Source organism: Mauremys reevesii, linkage group 6 (assembly GCF_016161935.1).
Source record: "Mauremys reevesii isolate NIE-2019 linkage group 6, ASM1616193v1, whole genome shotgun sequence".
Taxonomy (NCBI): domain Eukaryota; kingdom Metazoa; phylum Chordata; order Testudines; family Geoemydidae; genus Mauremys; species Mauremys reevesii.
Genome location: NC_052628.1, coordinates 108,834,165 through 108,857,604, shown reverse-complemented (window position 1 = coordinate 108,857,604; position 23,440 = coordinate 108,834,165). Strand labels below are relative to the sequence as shown.

At 40.7% G+C, this 23,440-nt stretch overlaps 1 long non-coding RNA gene across 1 annotated transcript in view; it reads left to right on the top strand.

The window, feature by feature from the left end:
* LOC120407263 overlaps window positions 1-11,784 on the top strand; it is a 234,434-nt gene extending 222,650 nt beyond the window's left edge. The window contains exons 5-6 of the long non-coding RNA XR_005599867.1: window positions 10,578-10,813; window positions 11,670-11,784. This is a non-coding gene — a long non-coding RNA (uncharacterized LOC120407263). The remainder of the gene's footprint in view (window positions 1-10,577; window positions 10,814-11,669) is intronic.
* The last annotated feature ends 11,656 nt before the right edge of the window (window positions 11,785-23,440 follow it).

Here is a 23,440-nt window from a genome sequence, read left to right as displayed (position 1 = left end):
CTTTTTGCTTCCCTCACTGTATAAAGAGACCAGAACTCTAGAAAGTTTTTTCTTTTATTGGCTCCATTACACAAAGGGATAGCACACAAACAACAGGGCTCAAAATAAAACACTTTATTGAATAATAGAAGAAGGATGATATCAATATGTTTTTATCTGGTCAAGACATTTTTTCCATAACGGCCTTTTGGTGCCCAGTGCTCTAACACTCGTATGGCTACTAATGGCTTTCTAATCTCATCGTCTGTAATGCTAGAGTTTAAAATCTATTTACTTCAATTTCATGACATGCATCAGAGACAAAAGGGTGTATTTACTGGCTGTGTGTTACGTTTTTTTATTAGATTAGAAGGTGCCCAGACTTTTGCATCAGCAAGTTAACTTGAAGGTTCTTGGGCAGTGGTGGGTGTGGGGAGGTCACTTTGTGAGTAGATTCAGTGTCAAATAAAGAATCCAGAATCAAGATTCAGGTTTGTGTAACTACTATATCTGGTACTGAGTTTTAATCTTAGTTTCTCTCTTCCCTGGGCTGCAGATTGTCTTTGATCCTTAGTCATTTGATGGATCAGATTTTTACCAATAGAGGGTTTTGTATGATTTTTTTTCATGCCTTTTCTTAGTTTAGGCTGGATCATTCTCTTCACTTCTCTCTAAGGAAGGGGTTCAGATCTGACCAAGGAACGTGTTGCTGAGGGAATGGCATTTCCTGCATGTCACCTCTCTGGCCACCTGCCCCCAGTCCTACAGAACCCCTTCTATGGGTCCTCTATGAGAAGCCACTTCAGTGGGATTCCACTTCAGTGGGATCTTGACGGGTTGAGATTGTGGGTAAGGAGAGGCTGAGGCAGTCCCGCCCCCAGATAACTGGCTAGCCACTTTGCTTCCCTTCCTTAATTACTGCTGCGTCAGTGCAGACTAGGCTACATGACTGCATCCCTTTCAGAGTGGAGGAATTTTGAACAGGCATAATGTGGGTAGCTCATGACACTGCAGCTCACTGGCCAGGGATTGTCATGTGTCCCCTTGTGTGCTTGACAAACAGAGGATGTGAGTCTGATACAGCCCTCACTAAGGGACGTTAGCTCTTTAGCTTAAGTTGTAGAGACTCATACTTTTAGGTCTGGAAGTAGTCAGGTCAATCGCCTGGTGTCTGCCAAGATGGCAACTCTTACAACAGCACTGCTTCAGGAAGAGGGAAAGTATAGGAGCAGTAGTTAGGGCCAGACCATGGATAGGGTTGGGTTTTCTCCACCCTGACTATCCCTTGCCTCCTCTCTGGACCTAAACCCCTCCAATAAATTGAAGAAAATTCCCTATATTCCTCTATATCTCACAGAGCCTCCTTCCCTATGCAGGTCTGAGAACAAGAGGGTAAAATTTTGTCTATGGTCTTTCATGATTCTGCTCTTACTTTGTCTGTTCAAAATTTGCCCCCAACTTTAAAATGTGTATGTGAATTTTTGCCTGTCCCTTTCAGTTATTTGAATCTTATTTTCCTTGACATGTCAGTCAACACAAAGACATTTTTTGGTGAAATCCTCCAGCATTTTGCTTTGCTTCCACATCTCATGTATAGCATTGCACAAATTATCTAATTGTAGTATACAGGTTTTTGCCTTCCACTTAAGCAGCAGAGACAAGTCACTATCGTTAGATGCAGAACAGGTGATCCAATGGAGTATAACTCTTCTATATAGTTCTGCTGTTGCTGTTAGTGAAACATGCAAATGCTGTGCTTTTCCACTAGGATGTACAATACATAACATTTCTAAAATGTGTGAAAGAAGTTAAACTGTTAAATCATAAGGTGGTTCATTTATTAATAGATGTTAAGACCAGAAGGAGGACCATTAGATCATATACTCTGACTTTCTGTATATCACAGACTTTAGAATTTAACCTAGTTACCCATGTGTTGTGTCCAATAATGTGTTTATTTCAAGAAATGGTGAATCCACTACACCCTTTAGTAGTCTCTACCAATTAATAATCAACGTCACTGTTAAGAAGTTTGCCTTATTTCTAATTTGAATTTGTCTGGCTTTAACTTCCAGTCACTGGTTCCTGTTGTGCCTTTCTCTCCTAGGTTGAAGACCCCTTTCATACCCAGTAATGTTTTCCTTTTGTGTGAACAATGATGATGCCTTGTTAGTCCGGGGTGTAACTGAGTCAGAGTCAGTGCCCCAATTTCTCTGTGCACGGTGGGTTTTTGCATGGATTTGTTAGACACAGCAATGTGGTTGCTTGAATAAAAAATTGGTATTGCTGAAGATCTTTTATAGTTGCTAGAGAAGGTTCAGTAGCTGGGGGTGGGGCGGGGAAACAAAATCAAAGAGTATAATTAACGAAAAGCTATTGGTGTGTGAAATATTTGACTTGAACCTCAAAAGGCACTGGAACTGAGCCTCAGTTCATTTGACTTGCATTACTGAGTGAGCAGCAGCTTGCAATTAATTTTGTTTGCATCCACAAACTTGTCATCAAAGATGGCACAGTCTTTTTTGCTCTATCTGAATATTTGTGAATATCCAGAAGCTACAGTTTGCTAGTGCAATTCTGGTTGGAATCATATTCATTGGGAAAATATCATATGGTGCAACAAAATATGGCCACTAATCCCACTTCTGGTTCTGGCATAGTAGTGAATCAGTGCTGTCTTGTGAGAGTGGACACAAATCTGTCAAACCTCACCTTGCCTCGAACTGTGCTGTGATGTTCAGCCTGGGGGGGAGGAGGGCAGGTTTATTCCATCTTGAAACTCTTTGAACTTTTAGGAACAGAGTAGTTAAGCGGGTTTTCAGGAATCACTTGATGTTGAAAGATTATCATGCAGTGTTTCACACACACAGTTTTTGCTGTTGTTTAACAGCCTCGCACAGACTGCTAAAGTATGTTAATACATTGTAATAGTTATTTAACCCACTGCTGCCAATTCTCACAATAGCTGGTGATTTTCTTAAACCCCAAGTTCCTGGAGTCAGATGAGTAGAGGAGAATCTTAGCTTCCATTTAAAATGTAAGCTTTTAGCCCTCCTGGTTGCAAAGAAAAGCTTGAAAATCTGTCCCAAGTGTATCTTAAAGCCTCAGAGACCAGAAAGTAAGTAGATAGAACCAACACTTGTAATTCTTTTTAAAAAATTATTATGTTTAAGCCAATCTCATGATTTTGGGAGGACTAATTCATGATTATTTGTAATACTTGGGGTTGAAAGCTTTGGGTATTAGCCACACCCCTATAAACCTAAAGGATTACCATAGAACCCAGATAAAGTCCTCCTCCTACTCAGGCCTGTAGGCTAATAAAGGTTCAGCTATATGAAGATGTAATGACTAGGAGGGGCAGAAAAAAGGATATGGTCTGATTTAGGCCAGAATACATACACGTTTTGGATCTGCCAGAGAGTTGTTTCTGATCAGATTCCTGAATCCTGGAGCAAATGCAGTGGCTAGATAATTTGTCCTAGATTTATAAAAGAATAGCAATAAACTTTGCTAGGTTTATTATTTTCTATTTATATAATGCTGACTGATTAGGTTTCATTCATTTATTTGTGAAAAACCAATTTTCCAGGTTTAATTTAAAAAAAGTATGAAAAGGGAAATAAAACTATCAAATATTCCAAACAGTATTTACCATTAGGTTGTTGTTTGCTTCTGTTATCAGTTTTTTTTTTTTTTTTTTTTCTGTATTTAAGCTTCACTTATTTATAATAAGGCAGTCCCTCCACTGGTGCAAATGGAGCTACACTGATTTGCATTAGCTGAGGATCTGGCTCATTTATCTATCTATTTATTTAACTAGTGAAATATAGTAGAGACATGTACAACACAGATGCAGTCATTCCCTTTGATCCTACTAACCTTCCTCAGGTCAGGACTTCTCTCCTACAGGAACTTTTTCCCAGATGCTTTTCTAGGGCTGTCATTTTAAATGGGGTAGAGCCTGCTTGCTGCATCTCCTGCTTTTCCAGCTGGTAAGTGAATATTCTTAGCTGTTAATGTGTTTTGCCCCAGTTTTCCCTATCTTTTTCCTGAGCAGCATTTCCCTTTCTCATATTCATCAGAGTATTTTCTCCACACTATGCTTGGAAAGAAATTCTAAGGAGATAGAAGGGGCCTTTGGTCAACAAGAAAGAGATGAAGGATTTGGGACTTTTGAGTATAAATCTAGAGACCACTAGACCACTAAATGGAATATACATTCTATAAATGGGCGGGACTAAAGGCCCATAGCTCCCAGTTCATCAGGACCTAAATGTGCGACATTGGTCTATACAATATGTAACAAATACCCTAAATGAGGAACGCAATGAGAGAAAGTGGACCTCTAATTCCTGGTTTGCCTCAGTGTACGAAAGGGGTATATCTCTGCTGAATTATGTGTAAAACTGGTGGATCAGGCCCTGCAATATTAACAAGCTATTTACTTTTGTCACCTAACATTGCCTGGAACCTGCCCCTTTCTGTAGGAGTGGTAAGATAATGATGGAGAACAATTCACAAAAATTCAGTTTAGAAAGGCACCCCAAATACAGAAATTTATCCAAATAGCTTTGGAATCCACACTTGAGGTCTGATTCTGATCTCATGCCAGGTTTACACCACTGTAACCTTACTGCTGAGCCATTCCCATTTTGACTGATTAGAATTGAAATTAGACTCAGACTTGTGGCCTTGGACGTTTCCCAAAACCAGGCTCTCAGAGGAGATTTCAGATATTTCCTGCATCCAGTCTAGTTAGAAGTACTGTCAGGCACTTAATACTGTGAGGAAAAACTTTCTGATGCAATTTTGATATTTTGACACTGGGTCCTGGTCAGAGCAGGAACTGCACAAGTGACTAGAGAAGAAAAGATAAAATCTTTGTATTCTCGTAAAAGGTTTAGTTCAAGAGGAGGGTAATGATTAGGAGGGATTCCTTCTTTATCCCCCATGAAGAACAAGAAGAAAATGGCGTAAGAAGTCTGAGCAGGAATGGTGACTGAGTTGTCTTTCCCTCCCTCTCTCAGCTATTCAGTGTCTCTCTCTTTCCCTCTTTCTATTTTCATATTATTTAAATGAATAATCTATGCCCCAAATCCTTCAGACTTAATGCAGACAGTACTCCCATTGAAGTTGTCATAGGTTTTTACTTTTTACTTTACTTTAGCGTGGACATGGAGAAACTAAAACTCCTCCTAAAAACTAAAATCTATCTTAGATCTGGCTCTAGTTGCCACCAGTCAAGTTTTAAGTAGTGTCTGACACATCTCTATTCCCCCAAAACTTACAGGAACAACACACAGAATCATTGAATGAATCTCCAAGCAGGAAATCCCCCCCCTCTCCCTCCTCCCCCCCTTAGGAGAGATAGATTCCATTTCAAAAAATCAATTCCTTCCATTCCTATCCCCTTCCCTTCCCCTTCCCCCTTCCTAAAAAAAATTGAAAAAAATTCCTTGAAAATCAAACAAGAAGGATTCTTTTTCCCCCTTTCCCCTCCCAAAAAAACAAAAAAAGAAAAAATCAATCAAGTAAAAAAAAAAAATTTTATTAAAAAAAAAAAAAAAAACTCTCTCTCTCTATTATCAGGATGCAAAAAAAAACAGGATAAAAAATAAATACCCTCTCCCTCCTCCTCCCCTCTCCTCTCTCAGAATAATCAACAAAACAGCAAAAAGAAATAAAGATATTCCCAAACACACACACACAAATGCAAAAATAAATTTATAAGACTAGTCCGCTTTTTTTTCACTAGACTACTATAGAAGAAAAAACTTCAGGAAAACTTGAGAACTTGAAGAATGATGTGTCCTCATTAAAGCCAAAAGAGAAGAGCAGATCAAACACAAAAAACACAGACAAAGCCTTCCCTCCACAGAGATTTGAAATTATCCTGTTCCTTGATTGGTCCTCTGGTCAGGTGTTCATCAGGTTACTGAGCTTGTTAACCCTTTACAGGTAAAAGAGACCTTAACCCTTAACTAACTGTTTATGACAGAAGTCAATGGTTGTTTTGCCAGATTATAGACTATGGGTTTGAGTCTCTGTTGCCTCACACCATGCCTCACACCACAAATTCTGTGTGAAACACCCCCACGGCAGAAAGATGGCACTTGCATGATGTTCACTTGACAATGGTGAAAATGACTACACAAGATGTTTAGAGGTGGCTACTCTGATCTTGGTTTTAACTCCTTAGAGTTGGGTTTTCTGCTTCTTCCATCTGTCCTCTTGTCCCCATCGATAATATTACTTGTTGTATTAAGGTTTTTGTTTTGTTGTTTGTTCTTAGGACCTATTTCCCCAAAGTATTTGCCTCTTTGACAGCACTAGTCCACTAACTTAAAAGACACCTTTAAAATAAAAACAAGGCTTATTTTTAAATCCGTCTGGCACATCTCTAGGTACAAGTGCTACTGCTTAAATGATGTGGCCTTCCAGTACCCTGGCTCAAATTACAAGATAACTCTTAGGAATTCTTGTGAGTTGTTCAATAAATTCTCCATTGAAAGCTATGGGCAAGTGGGATAAATCACTCTTCATGATGATTTACCTTACCCAATACCCTTTTCCACATAATATGAAGCAAATACTTCTGCTTTTCCAAAATGCAACAATGGTTAAAACATTAAGACAATAGTAAAAGATGTCTGTGCTTAGCAACAGTGACAACAAAAGTAGTGAGTGACCTGGGGCAAGGATCATATCAGAGTTTTACCAAAGAAAGAGATGGTTTTAAATACTTCAGCAGGCTGCACTGGGAAGAACTTATTAAATGAAATGCAGTTTGGCCATCAAATCATGAATTTTGCATTTCCTTGCATTACCTGTGAAACTGACTGTCTCTCTAAAAGGGGACAAAAAATGTGTAGGAAAGGAGACTTCCTCATTGTAGTGTCAGAATATACAACAAACAGGCAATGATGGAAATAATTCAGAGACAGCGTGCTGAAGGTTAAAGTCTCCTCTCACACCAGTGGAGTTTTTCCTGTTCTACACAATAGGCCCACTGCACTGAACACTAAGCAAGCTACAACATAAACAAGAGAGAATGTAAACTTCTTATAGCTAAGCAAACTCAAAGTCAGCTAAACTTTATAACTCGTTATATAAAAATGCCTGCTAAGAAAGGTGATTTTAAAGGAGTCGCTAAAGGCTTGCTTATCATCATATTTTATTAACAGAGCTGAGCATAAAATGTGATGAAGTAAATCTTTTTTTTTTCTGTTGCTTTGTCCCAGAACAGATCACAGATTTCTCCAGTTAGTTTATTCCAAATTTGTTAATTTCTTGAACCAATTATTCTTAACCTACAGAATTATGAATTGAAAATATTCCAAATGAATATAAAATTCCATATTCAAGTTGGTACTTATGTAACTAACTTCAATGTCCAGCAAGATATGAGTATCAAATTGTATCTTTTAATGTTAGTTCTGCTGCAGTGCTCAGTTACATTTAAATCATCCAGTCAGGAAGCAGAAACGATACCGTGTGATTTCATAATAGTATGAAATGGGCACGGCACATTGTAAGATATAAAATGTGATTTGTAGTGAATAATCAAACATTTGAGGGTAATGCAAAAATTCCCATTGATTTCAATGGCCTTTGGATCAGGGCCTTACTGCATTAAATCAGCATAGTGATTATGCTGCCCTAAATTCTTAGATAACTTGAGAGCTTTGGGAATTTTTTCTTGTTGCGGGGGAAATAAAAAAAAATATTTGAGGCCATTTCATACCATTGACAATGAGGCAGGAATCCTCACTAATTTACATGAGGAGTTGAACTTAAAAAAATCATGGCCTTTTGCTAATGTGCAGCATTACGTTTGCACAGTTAATTTCTTTTCTTTTTTTCTTTAAGACCAGCAACGTGCAAGTTATTCCCACAGCAGCACTTGCTTGCCCACATTACACACACGCCGAATTTTTTAGTCATATTTTCCCTCTCATTATGTATTATTTGTAATGCAGTCACTCTGCAGGAATCGAAGCCCAATTGTGCTAGACACTGCACACACCAATAATAAAGAAGACAGTCCCTGATGTAAAGAGCCTACAATCTAAACATATGACAAAAGACAACAGGGGATAAAAAACAACCAAACTAAGGTGACAATGAAATTATTGTGTATGATAGAGCAAGCAGGAGTCACACCATTCCCATTGCCATGTCAAATATTTCAAAATAATACATCCATACAGTGCAGCTGAGTTATCATTGCTGTAGGGATGTTCCATAACTGTTGATCTCTTGACTTTTTAAAATTTTATCTCTGCACACTTAACATTGCACTGGGCTTTCTCTGCATTGAATGTGCAAAGTATTTACAATATGCCTTTGTTAGATTCTATATTTTCCACCCAACTCAGTCACTCCAGGAGACTTCCCATAGTAAACGTTTATGGCTAGTTAACAAAAGCCAGTCTTCCTTTTAGAACTCTTAAGAGTGGGTGATTTAGGTTTAATCAGGTTAAATATGAATCATTAGCTAGTTCACATCTGATGTACCCTACGGATAACTGGAGCCAGTTTTATCAATATCACTTTTCCAGTTCATTGACTTTATTTAGCCACAAGGGCTAGGGAATATTTTCATGCACCTCTTCACCAACAGTCTGTTCTTGTGAAGCTTTGGGGAAAATTACAAGGAATTGTCACAAAGCTGGAGTGGGGACCTTTTGGCTCAGCAGCTGTCCTGCCTTTCCTTCACATGTAGGGCTTTTGTATTATGTTTGCCACAAGTTCAGGAAGAGCTAAAACTTCAAAGCAGAGAAAACATACAGTGTGGGTCTCCTGTTGTTTTACATCAAATTGCTAGGCAAGACCCCCTCCCCTAATAAATCTGACATCAGTAATTCATAATAGCAATGCAAGGGGTGCAACTTACTTTCCAAAAAAATGCAGTGCAAGGTTCAAAGAAATGACTCATTTGGAATTGTGCATTAGAAAAAAATGAAAATTAAAATGTATACATTTAAGTCAGACAACTTCAGGGGCATGTTTTAATTCTGATTGCATGGCTCCTCTGTATACTTGGCATTCAGCTACCCTTGACAACACACTGGCCTCTGTGATATTTGGTGCCCCTCAAGGTTTCACTATTCAGACTTTCACTAGTCTGCAGCTCCTCATCCCAGACAAGTTTGGAGCCGTCAGATCCATTTGATTTAACAAAGGAGGACAGTAGCTACCTCAGTTGTATTAGTGGTAACAGGAGCTGAGCACCCAAGTCTGCTTGAACAGCACTGCTGTTTGAAACCTCTTACAAGCTGGTCATGGAAAATGGATTATTCTGACTGGTTAATAGGAGTTCCAGTCATTAATAATATATAGAAAGTACCCACTTATACTCAGTCAGGCATTCACATTTTTTAAAAATCCATAAATCGCATCATCACATTTCCTATGCAGTTAAAAGCGTTCCAATTTCCTGCCCATTTTTGTTTTAATTTGATAGTCACTGGACCAGTTGAAAGGCATCTTCACTGGATCTTTCCATTTAATATTAGAGCACCAGCTGCTGCAGTCGAAAGCATGGTAGGTGCCTCGTTTCCTACAGGGTTTTAATTTCTGTTATAAGAATCTAATTTGATATTTTTTACAAAAATCTGAAAGAAATCTGCCACTTAAAATGCTTGTGGATGTTTATAGGGCATCCGGGCAGCTTTCAAGTTAAGTTTGTTTCCAGGAAGGCTATACTGAAAGCTGATAACCACTCATAAAGTAACCTTTTACATAAAAAATAACATGAAAGCAGCTGATTCATCTCTGAAGTGCTGCAGTGCCCAGGAAAGGGTGAATGGAGAAATACTGTGTTTTCCATTGATGTTTGGCCACCAGAGATCAACAGCACTTGGCATGTGGAGAGACATCTACAGAGAAAGCTGGGGGTCTCCTCCAGCCTAACAATCCGCTTCAGAGGCAACTGAGCTGCTTTTGGGTTTTACTTTTGCCTAGAAATCAAAATTGGTAGCATTTTAACAGATTCTGGTTCCATTTTCTTATATGGGAATAAAATGCATAGGATGGGAACCACTCTGCAACCCAAACTCTGTGGTTGAACAATAATGTCTTTCATAATGTGGAAGCCAAGAGTTTCAAAAGTGACTAGTGATTTCAGATGCCTCAATTTTTGAGTGTCCAATCTGAGACACCTTAAATGGGCCTAATTTTCAGAAATTATGAAGCACCCACCCTTTGAAAATCAGGACCCATGTCTCAAGCTGGACACCCAAAATCACTAGTCACTTTTGATAATGATCCAGGTCCTTGGCTGATGTAAATAGGTATTGTTCCATTGCAGATTTGGATTTTCAATGTTTAATTGGAAATGTGACCCCCTTTGTGTTAAAAATGCAAAACTATGGTTGTCAATCTGATAATTAATCTATAGTAGAAGCACATAGTCCTTCTCGTACATCCCTGGGTTTTGGCAATCTAACGGTAAGGTCCAGAAGCTCAAGCAGCCATGCTTCTGAACCCTGCTCCTTGTGCAGCATTATAATTTCTTGTAGTTTGGGGCATGCAATACAATCTGGTGTTTATAGCCCCAGAGCATGCAAAATTTTAAGACCTTGTTCCTGCAGATTCTCTCTCAAGCATCACTCTCCATGAAGCCAATGGAAAACTTGTCTGACTAAAGGACTTCAGGAGTGAGTCTTGAATGAGGAGACATGGCTCCCATCAGAGAGGCTGAAGCCCAGTTGACTCCTCCTGTGGCTACAACCTCAGAAGACAGGATTTTCAAAGAGAAGCTATATAGGTCTCCAGCTGTCACCCAGATGAAGACTAACACTATGACCAGATCTTCAAAGAGAGAAGGGTAGGTCTGGTTACATGTATGGAAGAGCCAAGTCTGGTCTTTGTGGAGAGAGAGAGAATGGGGGGTCTGGGAGACTCTCAGATGGGCTGTGGGGACAGAGTGAGTAGCTGTTGAGATTGCCGGGGAATTTAAACAATATGGACAGGTATCCAAAGTTGTGGATGCTTATCTGAATGTGACCTCCGATCCTTTTGAGATTTATTCTTTGTATTCCTTAAATCCTGCCTAAACTAATAGCCCTCAAAATTTTGGGAATTATGATAGTCCAGAATGGTTTTGGCTTTTAATTATTGAGTTAAGAAGTCAGCACTAGCTACCGTGATATCTTTGCCAATGGAAGGGAGGAGTGCATGGAATGGAGTTAAAGGGTAAAGAAAACATATTTTATGAAGTGAGTGATGATTTGTAAATTCATGAGCACATGAAGTAAAACTATTAGCCCTTGGAGTAAGACCAGGTGCTAAATCCTGGAACCTTAAAAATGGTATAATGATTTGCGGCCTCAGCATCTCCCTCCACACCCCACCACCTTTTTATTCTTGGTCTTGCTTATTAATGTATTAACTCCAGTCCTTACAGATATACTGGGACTTTACAGATTCTGAAACAATAAATTGAAATATTAACATAGAAAAGATCATGAGTCATTAACAAGAAACAAGTGCCAAAGATGCTGCAGAGGGAAAAAAAATCTTTTCAACTTTTCTTTTTTACTATAAAAGGAGAGCCTAAATAAAGGCGGAAGATGTAAAAATAGTCATTTCTTAGTGCTGCTTTCAAAGAGGTCTTTAATGATGAACGTTGAATTTAAATTCTTTTTTAAGGTCTTTAATTTTATTTTTTTTTAATCTGAAAGTGGAAAAGAAGGCGTCAACTGAGGCAAGGCATTTTTGGTGGAAAAGAAAGAAAGAAAAGGATTTGGGGAAGTACAAAGTTTCAGAAGCTCTCCAACATTTCAATCTTAAATAAAGATGTTCAGACTTTAAAGTCTATTTTATATCTCTGTGAAGTGGTGTTTTGTTAATAAGAGGGTTTTTGTATGTTAGCCTTTATAATTCCATTTACTACAGGTTCTGCGGCTCTGATAAAGCATTTCTGAGGATCTGACCCTGAAAAAAGAAGTGTGATACAAGATCCTGCTATAATTTAGTGGGACAATCCAGGCAGGGAAGTAGAGAAAGCAAAATGCAATTAGGAGAGGGTGTTAGGGAATAGTTTTGGACTCTAAAAGGGTGCAGGGTCCTGATTCACCTTTGCTTTGCCCCTTGATCGTCTTGCACACCAGCAGTGGTAAACTGCTACCTACCTGATGTGGGAGTATTTCAGTGGTAGAGTTATTTGTACAGGTATAAAGGAGTACACAAGGTGCTGGATAATAGTTAATCTGGCCTACAGTAATTAATAGGAACCAGAGAGGAACCCCACCCATCAAGTGCCTAATACTAGAGATGTACAGTGGTTTCGGAAAAATGAGAACTGGACTTCACTTGCCTTGATTTGCACATGCCTTGATTTGAACCAAACTGGAACACTTTTGAGGTTCAAAACATTTATGGAAGATTTATTGGTTCATGTCTCTGGATTCCCTGTTTTGGCATATATGCTACCCCACCCATCTCGCTGGGCAAGCTCTGGCTGTAAAAGCCAGACTAGACTTCTAAAAGGTAGGCTTTGTCACATCGCTACAGCACATAGTAAGGGGTGGTAGGTCTCTGTGCCACCCCCAGAGAATCCCAGGGAAAGAATTGTGGCCCAGGGAGTCCTTATTTCCTCACTGCTCCTGGTGTGTGAGTAATGGATGGTACAGGTACTGCTGGCCTAACCAGCCATAAATCACTACCTACATCCCTCAGTGCACTGGCTCAGCTGCACCGGCTGCTAATTAGATGGAGTGGAGAAAAGGCTCCCTCCCATTCCCCACTCCTTCCTGCCATCTGCTCTGGCATAGTCCGGCTTACTCCTGTGTGCCTTGCCAAAAGCTGAAGCAGCCCAGATGGGGTGTAAAGTGGATTTGTGCTTCCTTACCTGCCTGCAGGGGATTGTAGTACAAGTCACAATCCAGCCTTAATCTAAGATTCCATAATGAATTGCTGGTAAAGCTAGGAATGAAACACAGGATTTCTGATTTCCTAGCCAATTCTCTAGGCACTAGACTAAACTCCCTCCATGAGAGTAAGGGAGTCCAGTCTGTTCTATTTTTTTTCCCTATAAGCTTGGATACTGTGTCAGGTTTGATGCTTTGGGGCTAGTGTTTGACTTGCTAGTGTTTGACTAGGTACTTGCTAATTTTGCTGTAAACAGAACCCAAGCCCAGCACGTTTAGCACATCCCCAGTGTTTTGTCTCATAGCTCTAGAGATACACTGACTCTCTCACATCCCCATAATGATTTGGTATTTACTCTAACAACAAACAATGCTGAATTAAAATCTCTTTGGCTTCTCCAGCTACCAGCCCAAACTGCACCTTTCTCTCCCCCTTCCCAACCCTTGCCTCACAGATATTTAATAAAAAGAACGAGGAGTACTTGTGGCACCTTAGAGACTAACACATTTTTGGGGCATAAGCTTTCTTGGGCTAAAACCCACTTCATCAGATGCATGCAGTGGAAAATACAGTAGGAAGATATAGATATACACAGAGAACATGAAAAAATGGGAGGATGGCCTATTTCAAGCAGTTGACAAGAAGGTATGAGTAACCAAGAAGGTGGTTGTGTGACTTAGAACACTTCCTCAGCTCTCAACCCCTAACGCCCCTACTCTATTTGCACTACATTGATGACATCTTCATCATCTGGCCCCATGGTGGAATTTCTCAAGGGTTTCTCTTCCATGTTTTCAACAATTTCCATCCCACCATCAACCTCAGCCTGAACCAGTCCACACAAGAGGTCCACTTCCTGGACACTACAGTGCTAATAAGCGATGGTCACATAAACATCACCCTATACCGGAAACCTACTGACTGCTATACTTACCTACATGCCTCCAGCTTCCATCCAGACCACATCACATGATCCATTGCCTACAGCCAAGCTCTAAGATACAACTGCATTTGCTCCAATCCCTCAGACAGAGGCAAACACCTAAAAGATCTCTATCAAGTGTTCTTAAAACTACACTACCACCTGCTGACCTGCTACTCACCTTGCTGGAACAGTCCAAGGGACCCCTGCAAATTAAATTTTGTTTCCATCACCAAATAGTCTCTTGCAGTGTGGTGAGAGAGCATGTGACTGTGCACTATAAAAATACTATACTCCTTTTCCTTAGAAACCCCTCTCTCCTTCCCACACACATACCTGCCCCTTTGCTACTATTGAAAATCATTTCTATAAGGGGATTTCCTGGAATGGCAGCTAATTATTTGGCATGGCAGCACTTGTGTAGTAATCTTAAACCCTACCAGGGAGAAATTTTCTAATTACACTTTCAGAGACTCTTGATAAGCACTAGTTTACTCAGATTGTACAGAGGGTGTGAGTTCCCTGCCCCCGGCTTTTAGAACTTTATTATGGCAAATTCAGCTACTAAACTACTTGATTCATTCATGAATAAAGAACATATGGCACTAAGTAATTTAAAGAAATCTTGTTTTTTTTGGGGAGGGGAGGTAAGGGGGGGGGACTCTTTGCCATGAAATCTCGATCCTGAGCTAAATAGAGCTGGTGCTGCATTAGAAGAAGAGTCTTTCCCCTGCTAAAGGGCAAAAATAATGAAGGGTTAAAAATACACACATACATATGCCAAGAAATTTAAAAAAACCCACAAAGCTGTTACTTAAGTACAGCAAAATGCATGTACGGCAGTTATTGTAATGTACATATAGATTTGTGACATAAATTTGCCATGGTTGAGCAAAGTGGACTTCAGCACAGCTGGTCACATCACATCGCTGTCAAGTTCAATGTATTATATTCAATTCCCAGGACTGTTTGATGTATGGCACCTGTCCATTAAAATGTTATTTTTGGCAAGTTCTGTCATCCAGGGGAAAACAATACCATGCAGGATGCACAACATCAGTTTTTATTCACAGGTACATTTTCATCGGCACTGCTGGGATGCACAGTTTTTTTGTTATTTTTATTCCTGGTGGCTTATTTTCCCCTATTCATTTAATGCTCCAGCACAGTAGTTTCACCCAGATACATTATTTGCAGTTAAACCTGAGTCTAATGAAAAGGGAGACTTTATATTCTTCTGTTATCATTATTACTGCTCTTGCAAGAGATTTGAAGGCTCAGGGGATTGTTAATTGGACATGGTGACTTCCAGCTGTAGGTCACTGGTTTGAGTCGGGGGAGTGTAGGGAAGACGGCGGCTTGAGATTAAGCGGTGAGCTGTGTGAAATGTGTTTGTGCTCTTGGGCCAACTCTTAGTGGAGCGGTGTCTGCATCACGTTGGCGCTCCTAAGCCAGAAGCCAAAAGTGAGTGGGTGTGCAAGTTGAGTCCTATATAATGCTCAAGTTGATCCTTTCAGGCCCGCAGCACAGTGGCAGGGTGGTTATGGAAAGGATGAGCATGGTGTGAAATCTCCTTCCTTAGAGGTTTTTAAGGTCAGGCTTGACAAAGCCCTGGCTGGGATGATTTAGTTGGGGATTGGTCCTGCTTTGAGCAGGGGGTTGGACTAGATGACCTCCTGAGGTCCCTTCCAACCCTGATATTCTATGATTCGGTGTGGCTGAGCACGAACAAGCGGGCATGCTCTGCTAGTGTCCAACAGGTCTTTTTGGGCAGCAAGAAGCCATCCATCAGAGCAACCTACCTGGCGAAGTGGAGGTGGTTCATGTGCTTGGCCTCGGTTCAGCAAATTTCGGCCGAGGGAGCCCTGCTGCAGGACATCCTAGACTATTTGCTGCACCTCAAGCTCCAGGGCCTGTCATTCTCTTCAGTAAGAGTTTACCTGGTGGCCATTTTGGCATTCCACCCTCCATTCCAAGGCAGGTTGATCTTTGCCCATTCTATGACAGTGCAGTTCTTAACAGGTCTGGCATGCCTCTACTTGTATGTCCGGGACCCAGTTCCCCCTTGGGACCTGACTCTTGTACTGGAAAAGCTCATAAGTCCTCCCTTCAAACCCTTGGGTACATGATCCCTCCTGTTTCTCTCTTGGAAGGTTTCTTTCTTGGTCGCTATAACTTTGGCCTGCAGGGTGTCGGAGATCAGGGTGCTCACATCGGAGCCTCCCTATGTGGTCTTCTACAAGGACAAGTTCCAGTTGCATCCACACCCGGCCTTTCTGCCCAAGGTCGTCTCCCAGTTTCGTACAGGTCAAGATGTATCCTTTCTGGTCTTCTGTCCAAAACCTCATGCGATGGATGAGGAATGCAAGCTACTTACCCTGGATGTCAGATGGGTGCCAGCCTTCTACATAGATAGGACAAGGCCATTCTGAAAGTCAACGCAGTTGTTCATTGCTGTCACAGACAGGCTGAAGGGTTGCCTGGTGTCAGGCCAGAGAATTTCGTCTTGGATTAGGGCCTGCATCTCTTACTGTTATGAACTGGTGAAGGTGCCCCTGCTGGCGATCATGATGGCCCACTTGACTAGGGCGCAGGCATCACTGACAGCCTTCCTGGGGCAGGTGCTGATCCAAGAGATCTGTCGGGCTGCTACCTGGTCCTCCAGCCACATGTTCGCATCTCATTAGGCGATCACCCAGCAAGCACGGGATGGCTCTGAGCCTGCCTCCAAGGATTCTGCTTGTGAATCACCTAGAATGGAATTGACATGAGCAAGCACTTGAAGAAGAAGAAACGGTTACCTACCTTTTGTAACTGTTGTTCTTCAAGATGTGGTGCTCATGTCCATTCCATTTCCTGCCCTCCTGCTCCTCTGTCGGAGTTGTTGGCAAGAAGAAACTGAGAGGGTGTAGGGCCGGTGGCGCTTGATATACAGACGCATGAGCGCAGCATTCAAGGGGGCACCACAGCCAGCCTTATGGGTACTGCTAAGGCAAAAGTCTCTGACAACTGCCCACGTGGGCGTGCGCACACCTAGAATGCAATGGTCATGAGCAACTCATCTCGAAGAACAACAGTTACAAAAAGTAGGAAACCATTTTTTCTATGTATAGAGATTATTTTGTGGGCATCCCATGCACGTTATAGTTGCCATCAGTTCTAAAGGCAGGCTAACTGGGCAAGATCTTCTGCTACTAATGGATCCCATGCACCTTTAGGGCTGGTGTTTAATGTTCAACAAGACATGCAGAGACTGTATTGTCAGAGCGAAAGCCTTCACAAAGTTGGCATAATGGCTCTGTGGCTATCGAAATTCACCTCCCAACCTGACAGCAGGGTTAAATGTTGCAGCACATCATTGTCAATGCTGCCTCTCTCTATGTCTTCTGCTGGGATTCTTGACTCCTGAATGTGTGTAAGTGCATATGCAGCCCTATTTGTAGCATGGCATACCTCACTGATATGTTACCACTGCATGTGACCCACACATCTAGTCTAGAGGACTTAAATCCCCTTGAGTTCCCCCTCTGGACAAAAAATGATATACACATTTTGCTAAGATGTTACATAATGTATCCATTTTTTGCTGTAATGCAGAATTTAAGCAAAAAAATCCATTGAAGAGTCAAACTTCAAAAAATGTGCAACAGCTGTATTTGAGAGATCTTGCACTAAGTATAAAATTTTATATACCATGTGCCCATGAGCATTGTATGTTGTAGCAGCTTGTCACTGAAGTACATATTTATTAGATATGGGCCAAAATCGGAACCTCAGGTCCACATTCCTTCAAATTTCAGGACCTCTGTATTTCAGAGCTAAATCTTTGATTCTGAGTCCACTCTTATGATTTTGGTTCAAGGTCAGATACAAAATCAAAATGTTCTTATGTTTTGGTGCTGGTTGACAGCCACAGGTGGCTGAATTCTCACATGAATCACCTGTCTCCTCTCCAGAGGCCAGCTGATTTAGGGAAATTTTCAATTTTTCGAGATGGTAGGAATATTACAAGATCAGTAGGACTTCTTTGGTTTCCAAAAGGAGCTTGATGTGCCCTCAGCAGGGAAAACTGCAGAACATATCTGGGTCACTCCTTTTCTTAAAGCAATGTGCTGCTATTTAATTAATGTATTGAGTTTCAGAAATGTAATTCTAAGAATGATGAGGGAAAAACTATGGCAATTCCCTCACAAGAAAGTGAATAATTGTTCAAATGGGAGGTCGTTCAAAAATAGGCCCAATTTTCATATTAGGCAGTGAGCTTCCATGAGTTTAGATGTACCCAAATCTTTCTTGAGGGTACATGTCAATACCTTAAATAGGTAGAGGAGTCACATGTAGTCCATACATTTCTGACTAGGGGTAGGAAATGAACATCTATATTTCATCATGCCTGAGTGGGGGGGTGGACTAAATGACCTCTTGAGGTCCCGTCCGACCTTGTATTTCTATTATTTCTACGTAGGACTTTGTGGTGATGCTTTTTATTTGCTCTCTGCCTCTATTAGTTAGATATAAAAAAAAACCAAAAAGTGACAAAAGTGTAAATTAATTAGAAATAGTACAAGTATATTCTGTAAAATCTGGGTACTCTAATATATGCATAACAGCTAGGCAGGTAACTCGCCCATCAATGTGCAGTGAGGAGTAACAAAATATGCCACAGCACTATCAGAGCAAGTTTGGTTACTTTGCACATTCATGCAGTTTATCCAGTCCTAGAAGAGATAAAAAGTTTAAATGAATACATTTGTATTTGGGTAGTGTGGTGTGGAGATCCCCAAACACAAAATTACATAGTCAAATTAAAGCAAAGAAATAAATTAACATATATCAAAGTTTAGCATATTAGAAAAAAAAACCAAAGCTCAGTCAGTGAGAAAGAAAAGGAAAAAGCACATCTGAGCTTTTTTTATGAGCTATTAAAATTCTATACCATGTAATGCTTTGATGCAGCCATGTCAGATACAGAACAAGTGCTGTCAGGATTCTGTTCAATTTTTTTTCAAAGCTTTCAAATTGAATTTCTGACTGGATCTGAAAACCTTTAATCATGTACATCTAATCTATAACAGTTTAGTTCCAGAGGTAAAAACATGGAATCATTGTGCAAAAGTAACCAAGGAAGCTCTTGCTATGGTATCCATTATCTACCTTCCAAAAGTCATCACTTACTAGGTTCTCTACAACGCCATTTCATCATATATCCCAGATCTTACTGTAACCCACTGGTGAGTGTGTGTTACACCTCCCCCTGAATGCCTGATCCACAGAGAAAATGAGTTTTTTACAGCCCCAACTAGAGAGACTTGGCTCTTTAGCTCATGTTTTTAGCTCTGGAGGTCCCTGGCTCTTTCCCCAGTGTGTCAGCCAAGATGGCATCCATCACATATCTCATGTTTCAATCCTTCCTCCTACTTTGCTCTGCCAGCAGTCTCAGTCTGGACTCAGAGGCGCTATTCATTTACATGCTACCTTAGGTGTGGAATGGTTTCCCTATCTCAGTTCACCAAGCTATCACCATCTCCTCATTCGTAGCCTTCCCGAAACCTCAGATAGATATAAATGATAGTAGAGGATATAGAACTATGTGTTTTGGCACTTACAAAAGCATTTTGGCATGAATTTGGGATAGTCACAGTATTTAAAGTGTCAGTGAAACCTTTGTGTTGCACAATCCTGTATACAGCTGTCCACTCCAAGGAAAAAAACCTTGGCAGCAGCTGCCCTCTTTTGTGACTGCTGATAACAATGACACCTCAGCTTGGCTCCACCTTGGTCAAACAGTCAGATGTAGGACAAAACCTAGTACACATCTTTCTGTCACCTCCCCAGGTGGAACTAGAATGCATAGATTCCTAGCCAGTTCCATTCTACCTGATCTACTGTCTGAGTTTGTGTGTATAAAGCATCTGGGATGTGTGACTGGCTTGGTATTCTGTTGTGCCCTACCTTCTCTCTACAAGACAAAATTGCCAAACATGGCTACCACAGAACTTCCAGTTGAACTAGGAGTGGACTTCAGCAGCCAGTCATATGAAAGACTGTGTCCCTCAAAAGTGGGCACAGAGCAAAATTCTGAGGATGTGAAAACTGGTCTCAAACCCATGGTAAGATATAGGAATTTAAAACACATTTTTGCACATAATTTTCCATCTGTTTGACACTGGGCTAGAGTGGAAAGTTTAGAGGAGAACTAGTATCATCATCTTCCAGAACAGAAAAAAAAACATTTCTAGGAAGCTGAGCCATTGTTTTGCTTGGAGAGGCAATACTGCCCTCTTTTTATATTATTTATTGATAGCAAAGAAAGAGAATAAAACTGTACAAAAGGAAGAAAGAAATCACAGTTGTCCTACTGAAACAAACAAAGGAGTATGTGTTACCTTGTTTCTGCCCATTCCTCCTCCTATACTCATGACAAAGAATACTGCATTTTTGGAACTTCTGCTGAGGCTGTATAAAAGGCCTCAGATTTACCTTTATCATTCTTATTTACAGCAACACCTAGAAGTCCCATTGGTCCTGGGTGTTGTGCAACCATGTTCTGAAGAGTCTACAATCTCAACAGTCATTGGCTATAAGAACGGATAGTATTGTTATCCTCATCTGATAAAGGGAAGCTAAGGCACACAGAGAGAAAGTAACTTACCCAAGGTTACACAGAAAATCTTTGGCAGAGAGAGAAACTGAACCTAGATCTTCTGTGCCCCAATAAGTGCCTTATGATGATATTCAAAAGCACAAAACCACCCTTCCTCTCTGAAGTGACCCTGATCATTGGGAATCATCTACTACTCTGTCTATATGGGTAACTGTCATTGATATCAGAGGGCTTTTCTTGTGTTGCTAGAGCAAAACATATGGCTTTGGATGGTATTCTGCTAGGCAACAGGCCCCTACTAACTGCATGCAGCTTTTAAATTGCTTTGGGGGGGTTAAAAATGAAAAAGACACTTGAATCATTATACTAGTCTTTCATGTTGGAGAATGAAGGATTAGTGAGGACTTAATGAAAAGCTTAGGTGGGCCCAGTTAAATTCCTAGATCTGAACACCCCTGCAATTTGGAAAATTTGGATCTAGATTCTCGTGTGCTAAGATCCATTTAGCACAGGAAAAGGTTGAAAGCAGAGGGGATCTGATTAACTGATTTTCATGGTGCATCTGTACCAACTGCATCCTGGGGAAGGATAGAGCAGCATAGGAGCTGCTCTAAATTCTGCCAGTTAGTCTCTGTGGAACCATAAAACTAGAGGGGTTAGTACTCTGGCATGATGCCCTTCCCACCGAGGGCCAAGTCGTGGGAGATGGCACAAGCAAGAGTACACCATCTCTGTCACTATGGGCTGGTCTACAGTGGAGGGGGGCGGGGATCGATCTAAGATACGCAACTTCAGCTAAGCTATTCGCGTAGCTGAAGTCGAAGTATCTTAGTTCAACTTACCTGGCCGTCCTCACGGCAGCAAGTCGACTACTGCGGCTCCCCGGTCGACTCCGCTTACTCCTTCTGCCGAGGTGGAGTATGGGTGTCAATACAGGGATTGATTTATCGCATCTAGATGAGACACGATAAATCAATCCCCAATACATCTATTACTACCCGCCAATCGGGCGGGTAGTATAGACATGGCCTAAGAGTTACCCTGCCCCAGAGCACTTAGCTGGCCAGATCCAGTTGCTGTCCAACCTCTTTGTGCTGCCTGAGTGAACAAAGGAGCTGGAAAATGATAAGCAACTCAGACTGTAAACTATGGCTGAACCATAACTCTGGCTTACCACATCCTCAAAGTTTGGACCTGGAGTAATATTCAAATTTTGCAGCTCAGATATCTTCTTCATAAGCAGAAATGCATTAGGTAGCAGGGTTTTTACTATCTATATATCGCTGAGAATACTGAAGCGCTCACTTTTTTAAAAAGTCTTCTTTAGTATTTACAGTAAACTATATTTATGAGCAAACTCATTCAGATCTTAAAATTCTACAGTGTCCATAAATATGGTAATTTTAGCATTTGCCACCTCTTTTCATCCCAGAAGTGATGCTCTCAGCAGGCCCACCACTTCTGACATTTTCTTTCATTTCACAGAGATAAGTAGCAACCTGGAAGCAACTTTCCCCCAGTCCCCATGCCATTAGCATTCATAATATTAATTGCCAAAAATTACCAGCTGCAAGAAGTTTTATCTAACAAAGCTGCTTTGTGGCTTTCTCAAGACAATATAATACCATTTATGTCCCAAGCAAACACTTAAGTATGTAAATAGGAAGAAGCCCACAATATAATTAATATTTAAAAAGTAAAATGTCAGGCTCAGCTAAGCAGTTTTTCAACAACCATCTCTCCCCACCCCCTCTTAAATCACAAGTTCCTCACAGAAATGTGTTTGGGGACTTAACTGAGCAAGTTACAATGGATCCGAGCTAAGCGTTTACTGCAAAGTGCCAACAGGTCCCCAGCTTGGTAGAAGCTGGATCTAGTGTTAAGGGGGAAAAAGACATTTAACTCAAACTACCAGACACATATATACACATGGTATTATTTTTTTAAAGGAATACAGTAATATATACACATACATATATAAATCAAGACAAGAGAAATATGTTACTAGATGCTGTGAATAGCAGAGGGCACACATTGATTAATTGCATGCCAATACAAAGCTATATTTTGCATTCTTCTGGAAGCTGTGATGAAATCACTTCTATTGCGCTTACATATCTAGCTGCTCCACATCAGTCACCTTTTTCTCCAGTGGAAAAAAACCTTAAGTCAAGAAGCACCTAGATTTCAAAAAGTAAAGTAGAAACACTTTTTACATAATGGGTCCCGTCCGGCATACACCAGACGGGACCCATTAGTAGTCTCATTGAAGTTAGTGGAACAACTCATGAATAAAGTTATATACATGGGTGTTTGTGTCCCCGGGACCAGCTCTTGAGGGCAGGCCCCATCTTTTTGTTCTGAGTTTACACAGCACTTAGCTCTGAGATGTCCTAATATCATAAAAATAGCGGTGTAGACAGTGTTTGGATGTTGGAGCACAGGCTCTGACGCCCACCTCCTCTCCAGGCTTCAGAGCCTGAGGGCCAGTCTGAACTGCAGCTTCCAAAAGACTGTGTACACAGCTGTTTTTTAGAGAGCTAGCGTGAGTCCCACAAGCCCAAGCTACAGCAATATCAATATAAAATCACTTTCCCTCTGAAGATCTCAAATGTTAATAGCTTAAACCTTACACTCTACAGAGGAAGGTAAATATAATTAGCCTCATTTTACAGAGGAGGAAACTGAGGCACAGAGCTTAACTGACCTGCTCAAGGTCACAGACAATGCTACAAATTCTATCCCAAAACCTGCAAATGAATGCAGTTCTTCTGATGCCCAGTCTTTGGCTTCAGCCATAGGACTATCTTTCCCTTCAAAAGTCTGACAAAACTATTACATTTCCATGGCCTCATAATGAAATCTAAGGCTACACTAACTGGAATGTTTTGTTTTGCCTTTTTTTTTTTTAGAAAGCCCAATCTGTATATCAGAGGTCATTTCTTTTGAGCCTTTTGACTGTCTAAAGAAGCCAAAGAAAGAAGTAAGTCAATAGAAGTTGGCATTGTGATAAGAAACACTCTCTTGATCTCCTTAGTGTGTCTTTGGGTAAATGG